The sequence below is a fragment of the Sturnira hondurensis genome, unplaced genomic scaffold (genome assembly GCF_014824575.4).
Source record: "Sturnira hondurensis isolate 20B ecotype Veracruz unplaced genomic scaffold, ASM1482457v3 Scaffold0006413, whole genome shotgun sequence".
Lineage (NCBI taxonomy): Eukaryota > Metazoa > Chordata > Mammalia > Chiroptera > Phyllostomidae > Sturnira > Sturnira hondurensis.
Window position 1 is genome coordinate 7,171,489 of NW_028079044.1, and position 10,068 is coordinate 7,181,556.

Below are 10,068 nucleotides of genomic sequence, written 5' to 3' on the forward strand. Positions count from 1 at the left end.
TGTATTTTGGATTCTGACAAAAACTGGAAGCAAAACCTAGCTTCAGTACTAAGTAGCTGTGCAACTTGAAACACATTGTGTAGCCACTCTGAATCCTATTTTTCAACTATGAAATGAAAAACAAAAATACCTATTTCATTAAAATCAGAGTGAGGCCCTGGTTGGTGTGGCTCAGTGGATAGAGCACCGGACTGCAAACCAAAGGGTCACCAGCTCTATTCCCAGTCAGGGGTCAGCCCTATGTTGAGGGCCAGTTCCTCGGTAGATGGTGCACGAGAGGCAACCACACAGTGATGTTTCCCTCTTTTTCCCCTCCCTTCTCCTCTGTCTAAAAATAAATAAAATCTTTAAAAAGCCTTAAAAATAAAACAAAATCAGACTGAGGATTATAAACAATGTAAGTTACTAGCCTGGTCCGATGACTTAAATGGACTAGCCTTTCAGTGAATGATACGCACAGTGCTGTGGTTTTGGTCAGTCTTCCCCAGCCACACACATCCTTGATGTGTGAGAGAGGTTTCAAGAAATAAATTTAGATTCAAAGGGTAAACTTCTGAGTTGGTTATGTGCTATATAACTTTCAAGATATTTTATTACTACCATCCACCCACACATACAGACATATACATAATACATATATTATATGTAATATATGTATTTTGCTTGGGGAAGTCAACTTGGAGAATGTAGGAGGAAAATTTTCAAGGGTTTCAGAAATCTAAAGAGAAAAGCAAAGAAAAGCAAGATGTAATCAGTGCAGTCAGAAGTTAGCAGGCTATGAAAGCAGTACAACAGCTAAGATCCTGAGCTCTGGCATTAAAAAAACCAGGGTTAAGGGTCCATATGTCATGGTTAGTAAATACTAACCAAGGAGCTCATGTAAGCTCCTCTATTCCCTCATCTCCAAATTGAGAGTCGTATTGGTACCCACCGCAATGGAACTTTTGAGAACAAAAAAGATAATGAGAAGTGCTTGAGACGGTGGCTGGCATACAGCAAGCATTTCACTCTTTCATTCATTCAACACAGTTACTGGCACACCTATGTACCAGACCCTGTGGCCAACGCTAGGAAGCAACTGGTGAGCAAGACAGTTTTGATAGCTATTGTCATGGATTTTATAACTAATAGGGAAACAAGACAATATGCTAGTAATGGAACAAATCATAAGTAATTCTATGAAAGAAGCAAATAGCGTTGGAATTCAGAATGAAGGAGTGGTCTGCATTAACTAGAACATTCAGGTCAGGCTTTTCTTTAAAGAAGAGAAGGGCCCAGGCACACAAACAGAAAGAGCCAAAGAAAAGACTTGTGTGAACTTTTCCTTGGAAGGAAACTAGGTCACTGGCTGAAGTACGATGAGCAAGGGAGAAAGTGACAGAAGATCAAGTCAGAGAGATGGACAGGGGGTGGATGACATCGGATCTTTGAAACCGTCAAGGGGAGGTAGATTTTGTTTTCAGTGGGAAGGAAAACATTTAAATGACTTTAAACAGAGTAACAGGATCTGGTTTACAGTTTCAAAGATCTGCTTAGTGAATGGAGGAGGGCAAGAAGGGAAGCTGGGGCCCTTTGGGGAGCACCTGCAGGTGTCCAGGAGAGAAATCCATCCCTGTCCTGAAAGATTTCAGAGCAGGGGAGAAGTGGAGAAAAAGGGAGGAGCTGAAATGGGCAGGACACTAGTAGGTTGGATATGAGAGTGAGGGAGCAGGAAGTGTCAAGCATGACTGCAGGTGTGAGACATTTTCTGAAACTTAGAAGACTGTATAGGGGGAGGAACAATGGTGAAGATGAAATCACAGAGTCTATTTGGACATGTTCCTGAAGTTCATCAATAGCTAGAGGTTGGGTGGAGGAAGAGACACCAGTTAAAGTGGCTGAGAGAGAAGGAGATTCACAGAAGTGTCAAACTAAGAGGTCAAAAAAAGGAGATGGGAAGACTTCAGAAGATGGTGGTAAGTTATGATTAAAAACTGCCATCACCATTATTCTTACTGTGAAGGAAACATTTTATGGGGCTCAAATCCCCTCACCCAAGTGGTCATCTCTATTAAAGTCAGTCCCCTCAACTGGTCTCTACCGCACCACTGTATTCATTGTATTCAGGGAATTTCTTACAGTTGGTAAAAACCCTACTTATTTATAGTCTGGCTCTTGTTAAATGTTAGTTCCATGAAGGAAGGAGGCCTGTCTCTTTTTGTCCACACTGCATTCTCAGTGCCTGGAAGAGTACTTGGCAGATGACAAATGCTCAATTAACATCTCCTGAGTGAATTAATATTTGGCAGTTTCCTATTTTTTGCATTATTGGTACTTCCTTCTTTTCTCTCTCTTCATCTCTGTTCTTCCCTTAGTGGTATTTTAATACATTATATTAAAATGATATTTTAAACCATGTATATAATTTGACTCTTCATTCTGCCTTGTGAGGATGGTCAGAGAGAATAGCCCACCCCTGTTTTACAGAGAAGGCAGCAGATAGGTGAAAAGGAAACTGGACATGAGCCCAGGAAGCCTGACTTCACATACAGGTGCATACTCTTATTTAGCTGTGTAATTCTAAGCAACTTCCTAAGTTGTTCTAAACATCAGTTTTCTCCTCTGTATAATGGCAATAAAAATACACCTCTCTCAAAAATTTATTATAAGGATAAATGAAGTGATACTTATACAGCATAGTGCAGGGCATGCAACAGTGTTAAAGAGCAGATGAGTGTGTGTGTGATAGCATTGTAGTAATAGCAGCAGTAGTATTAGTAGTAGTAATACTTGGGAACAGTATGGAAAATTTCACATTTAAGTGAAAGAGAAATTTGAGCCTTGAAATTGGTATATTGGCCACATCCTTCAACAATAAACACTATTAAAATGAAAATCCCCATAAAAGAAAAATCTTCTCAAGCCTCCATCAGTCACTTCTTATTATATGAGCTTCCCTTCGCACAATGGGGCTGTCGCATTGCAAGAGGTTGAGCATACAACTCCCTGGAAGTCTTCTTGACCCAGTTCCATGAATTAGAAAGGAGTCACAGTGTCTGGCATATTATTAGGAAATCAGGCCATATATGGTGCAGGCGTGGTATTTATACTGAACCATCATGAGGCTCGAAATATACTACCTCATAAATGAATGTAGATGGCTTATCTTCTTTCAAACAGGAACTTGCTGCAGTGCTTAAAATTCTTAAGGAAAGCGCAGGAGGAAAGTTTCCAGATCTCGAGGTCTGACTTATGCTAGAGAGAGCAGGGCAGCTCACGTCATGAAACCTCTGGGATCAGAGACAGGGGCCACAGTTCTGAAATGATGCCCATGGGCACCATTTAGTTGCAAGAATATTACCAAACACACACTAAAGTACATTTAACATTGTGATATGCTCTACTGTTTCCTTCTTTTAGGGCACTTCTCTGCCTCCTGCTCCTGTAAGACCAGAGTAAACCTTTACTCATCCTCCTCATACTTCCTTGGTTTGGTCACCCCTGACGGTCTGGCCCCTGACCCATTACACCAGGAAAGTACTATGGCTTCTATATTGCCTTATGAGAGGTTATGGTAGCATTTTCCTTTCCTGCAAATCAGAGTTTGGCTTTTTCATCTACAGAATTCCAAACTTCTTGAGGTCAGGAACTCTAGATCACTTTGCTCTTGTGTGAAAAAACACATCAAAACTTAGTAGCACATGATTCTACAAGCCATTGGACCATTCTGACCTCATCTGGACCCCCTTAGGGATCGTAACCAGCAGCTCTGCTCTGGAATTTCACTGGCTGTGAGCTGGGACCCATTTTACCTCCCAGTGCAGAGAGTCCAGGCAGGATTGCAGGACAAGAAATGATGCATAGTCTCTCAAGGCCTAGGCTTGAGACTAACAAGTACATCACCCCTTTTTCGTTCTGTTGGCCTAAACAAGTCCCAAGTCCACATTAGATTCAAAGGGTGGAAAAATGTCTCTATCTCTGGAAGCGGGCAGCTGCAAGGTTGTATTGTAAAAGATGTAGCTATTGGGAGGCATGGAAAATGGGGTCAATGTAGCAATTAATCTACTGCACACTATAACTTGTTGGGGACTGTAGCTCCAGTGCCAAGCCCACCCAGTGTTTAACCCACAGGAAGTGCTCAGTAAATGATTACTAACAGAGGGATGGAATGTTGTACTTGGGCCTGTGCCCTGAGCCTTCTCTTATTTCTCACTGAGATCCCTGATTGTTTCACAGATTTAAGCTGCTTGGTGTTCTTTCCCTTCTTCCTATCCTTGTTCTCTAGTCTAGCTCAGCCCTCATGTCAACTAGAATACCGCCGACATAATCAGCAGAGTCCTGAGTCATTATATCATTATCAAAAATTATCTAATTAAACTATTTGCATTCTGAGGAGGTTTGAAATACTTAAACTGCTTTTTTACTTTGCTTTTAAAAATGGAGAAGAAAATTAAATAACTTTCACAATTGATATTTTATAAGGATGGGGGAAAAGAAATTTTGTTACACATATACACCAAAGACATTTTTAGGTTTTTACATATATTATCTTGCTTAATTCTCACAATATCACAGATATTATTTTCCCCATGGCAAAGAATCAGAGGTGCCAAATCATGTCCCAAAGGACATCCCGATAGTAAGTAAGCAGCTGAACGGACGCCAGGCCGTGCCCTGTCTTCTACTGCACCAGCACGTGTCCTCTCAGACCTCTAACAAGTCACACGCTCCAAGCAGTCTACGACAGGGATGGTCACGAAACCTGGGGTGAGGGTGTGACGTCGTGAATCCTTATCCTAGGCACAAGTCAACCCCAACTCCTCTCGGGGGACAAAGTTCCTGACAGTTACGCAGCAACATTCAGAAAAAGACAGCTTTCTCTCTGCACCTTTTGTAGCTAACACAAGAGTAGGGATGACCTACTCTTGTTAAGGAAAACATTTGGTCCTAAAAAGGTGCCTGTGTCCCAGTCAAAAGCTAGTCACAGAGTCATCTGAAAATGAAAATCACTTACCTTTGATCACAAAATCGTATGTTTTGTTCAAGACACAGAAGAAATTCTCTTTCCATTAAATTTAGCCCCGAACAGCAACAAGTTCTAAGATAGTTCTATTATAACAGCCTCCAAAGGTCCATTAAAATTATTTGGATGAACTAGAATGTTGTTTTATCAAATCTTGAAGTAAATAAATATTGTGTGACAAGATGACATAAATACTAAACTGAGGCCTGATTCTAATACCAAATCTTGTATAATTGAGTAAAATATTTTTAATCTCTGGATACCATTCATATGGCAAATCAAAACTGAAAAAAATACTATAATTGGAGCAGACCTACATCTCACGTGTTCATTACCTCCAGACATCTAGACAAATAGTTGATTTTCATACACAGATGTCCATGATTTAGATCCTGAGACCACAGTTTTTTGAATGAGGACCAGCATCTGACCTGAAGAACAACCAGCTCTATTTAGCATTCTTCTTGACTTACAGTTGTATCAGTCAGTTCACCAGGGGTTGCAAAATGGTGACTTTCTACTTTATCATGCCTTCTCTATTCACCAGCTCTTATTTTTCTAGAATTAAGAGCTTTCCTGTGCTAAATCAGGCTGAATTATAATAAGTCAGAGTAATCAAATTATATCTCTCTTTATTCCATCTTAAACTAAGTCCCCTGACACAATCCTACATAATTCTCTTGTGATGAAGAGACCTACATGCCCCTGGTAGTATAATCAGGGGACAAATACAAATTAGAATTATTACTACCACCACTAATCCCATTGTGACAAATTTGTTTACTTCCTTTGAACAAAGCAGATCCCAACACCCCAAAGCACTATCATGTCACTAATTCTGTTAAAAAGAAAGTTAATCTGTTTTTCTGCTTTACCCCTATAAAATGAATGAGGTTTAGCTAGGGATCTGAAACTGCAACATTTTCACAAGCAAATACACTGTCATCCTCATACATGGCTTTCCACTGAGAGGAAGTTCTCCCACAGTCAATGGGCTGAATATGGTGTAGAAGGTCATCAAGTTTAGAGCAATAGTCTCTACAGAACCATAGAAAAAAGAACCACTGAACTTAAAGACAGGTGGCTTGAGATTATCTAGCCTGACACATAGAAATAAAAATAGAATGAAGAAAAAGAAATCTTCAGAGATCAAGTTTACAAATAAGCTCCTACTAGGAGACTCAGAAGAAGAGGAGACAGAAAGGGACAAAAAGAATACTTGAAAAAGTAATAGGGGTAAAAAGATACTTCTTCAAACATGATGAAAAACATTAATCTGTGCTTTCAGGAAGCTCAAGAAACTCTACACAGTATAAACTCAGACAACCACATAAAAACACATGATAATCAAACTGTCAAAACCAAAGGCGAAGAAAGAATCTTGAAAATAGGAAGAGAGAAGGTACTTCTTAACAACTTATTTCTCATCAGATACCATGCAGGTCAGAAGGCACTGGAAGAATTATTCAAAATGCAGAAAGAAAGACTGTCAACCAAGAATTCTGTATCCAGCAATACTTTTTTTTCCCCAGAAATGAAGGAGACATTAGGACTTTCCCAGATAAACAAAAACAGAGAATTCATTACTAGAAGACCTAACTTTCAGGAAACACTAAAGGGATCCCCTCAGGCTGAAAGGAAGAACAGCAGACTGTAATTTGAATTAGCATGAAGAAATAAAGAGCAATAGTAAAGGTAACTACATAAAAAGGAAAGCATAAGTGTATTCTCTTATTTAAAAGACACTGCATAAAGTGGTAATTTTAAAACTAGGCAAATAATGTATAAAGATTCAATATTTATAAAAATAACAGCACAAAGAAGGAGAAAAATGGACCTACATAGGAACAAAGTATGTATGCACTATCAAAAGTAAGTCATTGTTAATTTGAACAGGTTGGTTCAAATGTAAAAAGCAATCAATGTTATATACTACATTAATAGAATGAAGGACAAGAACATGTGCTTATACCAATAAATGCAGAAAATCATTTGCCAAAACCTAATATCATTTCAGGAAAACACTCATCATCAAAGTAGAAATAAAGTAAATTTTTTCAACCTGTCAAAAACCATACACGGGAAACCCATAGCTAACATCATACTTAATGGTGAAAGGCTGAAAACTTTCCCTCTAAAATTAGGAACAAGACACAAATGCCCACTTTTGCCACTTCCATTCAACATTATACAGGAGGCTTTATCCAAGATAATTACACAGAAAGAGAGATAAAAGGCAGAAGTAAAACTATTTATATTCACAGATTACATGATCTTATATATTAAAAACCCTAAGGAATCATTATAATAAAAGAGTGTAGTAACATTGAAGGATGCAAGACCACTATAGAAAAATCAACTGTATTTCTGTATACTACTGCACTAGCAAAGAACAAATGATGGTATTGAGAAAACAATTCCATTCACAATAAGGAAAAATTAAATACTTAGAAATAAATATAATGAAAGAAATGCAAAACTTTTGCACTAACAATGACAAAACATCACTTAAAGAAATCAAATAACTAATTAATGGGAAGATATCCCATTAATATTTTAGAAGTATTATATGATAACAATCCCTTATCAAAATCCTAGGTGCATTTTTTTGGGTGTGTGGAAACTGACAAGCTGACCCTAATAGTAATATGGAATTACAATGGATAAAGAATAGCCAATCTTGAAAATAAAAAACAAAGTTGGAAAAATCACAATTCTAATTTCAAAACTTACTACAAAACTACTATAATCAAGACTGTGATAACGATCATGAGAATAGGTGTATAGATCAATGGAATTGAATTGAGACCCCAGAAATAAACCCATACATTTATGGTCAATTGATTTTTGACAACAGTTGTACAGAAAATGTAATGGGAAAAGAATAGTCTTTTCAATGACTAGTGGTGAGATAAATAGATATCTCTGTGTACAATAAATGAAATTGGACCTCTACCTCACAACATTGACAAAAGTTAGCAAAAAAGCTTATCGTTCTAAATGAAAATATTAAAACTATAAAACTCTTAGAAGAAACCAGAGGTTCAAATATTTGTCACCTGGGATTAGGCAATGGTTTTATAGATGAAAAACTTTTGTTGATTATGTAATCAACAAACGTTGATTTGATTTTGTAATCAAAACAAAATTAGTAAATTGGACATTATCAAAGTTAAATGTTTTGTGTTTCAAAACACATTAGCAAGAAGGGCAGAATAATGTTCAGCCATTAAAAAAACCCCAAATCTTGCCATTTGCAACAATGTGGTTGAATCTTGAAGGCATTATGATAATGAAATAAGTTATACAGAGAAAGACAAATACTATGTGATACATTTATATGTAGAATCTAAAAGAAGACAAACTCATAGAAATAGAGAACAGACAGGTGGTTGTCAGAAGGGGTGATGGAGAATGGATGATGGTTGATCAAAAGTTGCATACTCCCATTATAAGCTAAACAAGTCCTGGGGATGGGGATGTAGTGTACATCATGGTGGACTATAGTTAACAATATTGTATATGTGAAAGTTCCTAGGACAATAAGTTTTTATGTGTTCTTGTTTACTTGTTACTCTTACAAAATCTTATTTTTGACTAAACTCAGACTTAGAGGTAGAAGCTCTCAGAGAGAACAGCCTACATCTATCTGTTGGCAATTTGTTCCTGGTGGCGTTTTTTTTGGTCACCTTCATTCTCTTAACCAAAAGTTTAGCATATTCTGCAGCCTCTTCCTTATTTTTCTTAGTATGTTGTCCCTTCAGAACAGTTTTCTGATGTTTGTGTTGCAGGACATATGGAGTAATAAGACGCTGAATCTTGGGTGATTTGGACCTAGGTTTCTTATCTTCTTTGATATTGGCGGACATCATCTTCTTTAGACATGTTAAAAAGTTGGCCAATGCTGCTAGCTCTTTTGGATCCCAGGTAATGAGGCACAGTAGTATCAGTGAGATCAGGAATATCTTTTTTACAGTGGCCAAGTTGAGAGCACTGAGATTGGCATCCACAATGCAAGCCCAAACAGAGTTGCACCTTCTCCAGTCCTTGGTCTATAACAGGAGTGCCCCTTTGCAGCAGGTGCACAGGGCCATGGGTCAAGGCGCCCTGCTTCATGGGGAAACCTTTGTCTTTCCTGCCACCAGTCAGAGCCGCATAATCTTCATTCTTCATGCAGAGCATCAGGAGCAACATCTGTGGCCATAGGTTTCTCCTAAAAGGTACCAGGTTTGAGTTCATTGTCCACTTTCAATGAGTTTCTAGTGGCCAGTGTCTGGGAAAGAGATGTTCAGTTTCATCCTGAAGCAGCCCACTGCCCCCAAGGTACCACAGAAAAGAGAGTAATCTTAAAAGTTGTAATCACAGGGAAAAAATGTAACTATGTAAAATGATATATGTGAACTAAACTTATTGTGGTAATCATTTCTCAATACACACATATGTAAAGTCATAATGTTGTAGACTTTAACTAGAGTTTTCAATTAGTGTGCCATGGCACACTGGTGTGCTGCAAGAATTTTTAAAATACGTGTAATATCTGACTATTTAGTCAGGGAACTGACTCTTGTTTCCTTAGATTGTCAAATAAAAAATGACAACAGCCAACACAACAATAGCCTTCTGGTGTACATGAATCAAAATTATACCTATTTTTTGTCAGAATGGAAAAAATATAACATTCTTTGGTATGCCACAGAATTTTAGTAATTATTTGATATGTGCTATGAGATAAAGAAGGTTGAAAACCAATGTCTTAAACTAATAATGTTATTGTTAATTATACCTCAATAAAGATAAAAAAGAGAAGAAAAAAAGAAAGTGGCAGACAACCCACCAAGTGGGTGATAATATTTGCAAAGTGTACATCTGATAAAGGACTCGTATCCAGAATATATTTTAAATGCTGTGTAACTCAACAATAAAAGTACAAAAACCTCAATTACAAAATGGGCAAAGGACTTGAGTAGACATTTCTCCAAAAAAGATATACAAATAACTAGCATCACTTGAAAAGATGCTCAATTTCATTAATCGTTGGGGAATTGCAAATAAAACCACAGTAAGAT

At 37.7% G+C, this 10,068-nt stretch overlaps 1 pseudogene; it reads right to left on the reverse strand.

Annotated features, from left to right (window-relative positions):
• Positions 1-8,589: 8,589 nt before the first annotated feature.
• On the reverse strand, positions 8,590-9,300 carry LOC118988894 (40S ribosomal protein S6-like; annotated as a pseudogene).
• Between the last annotated feature and the right edge of the window lie 768 nt (positions 9,301-10,068).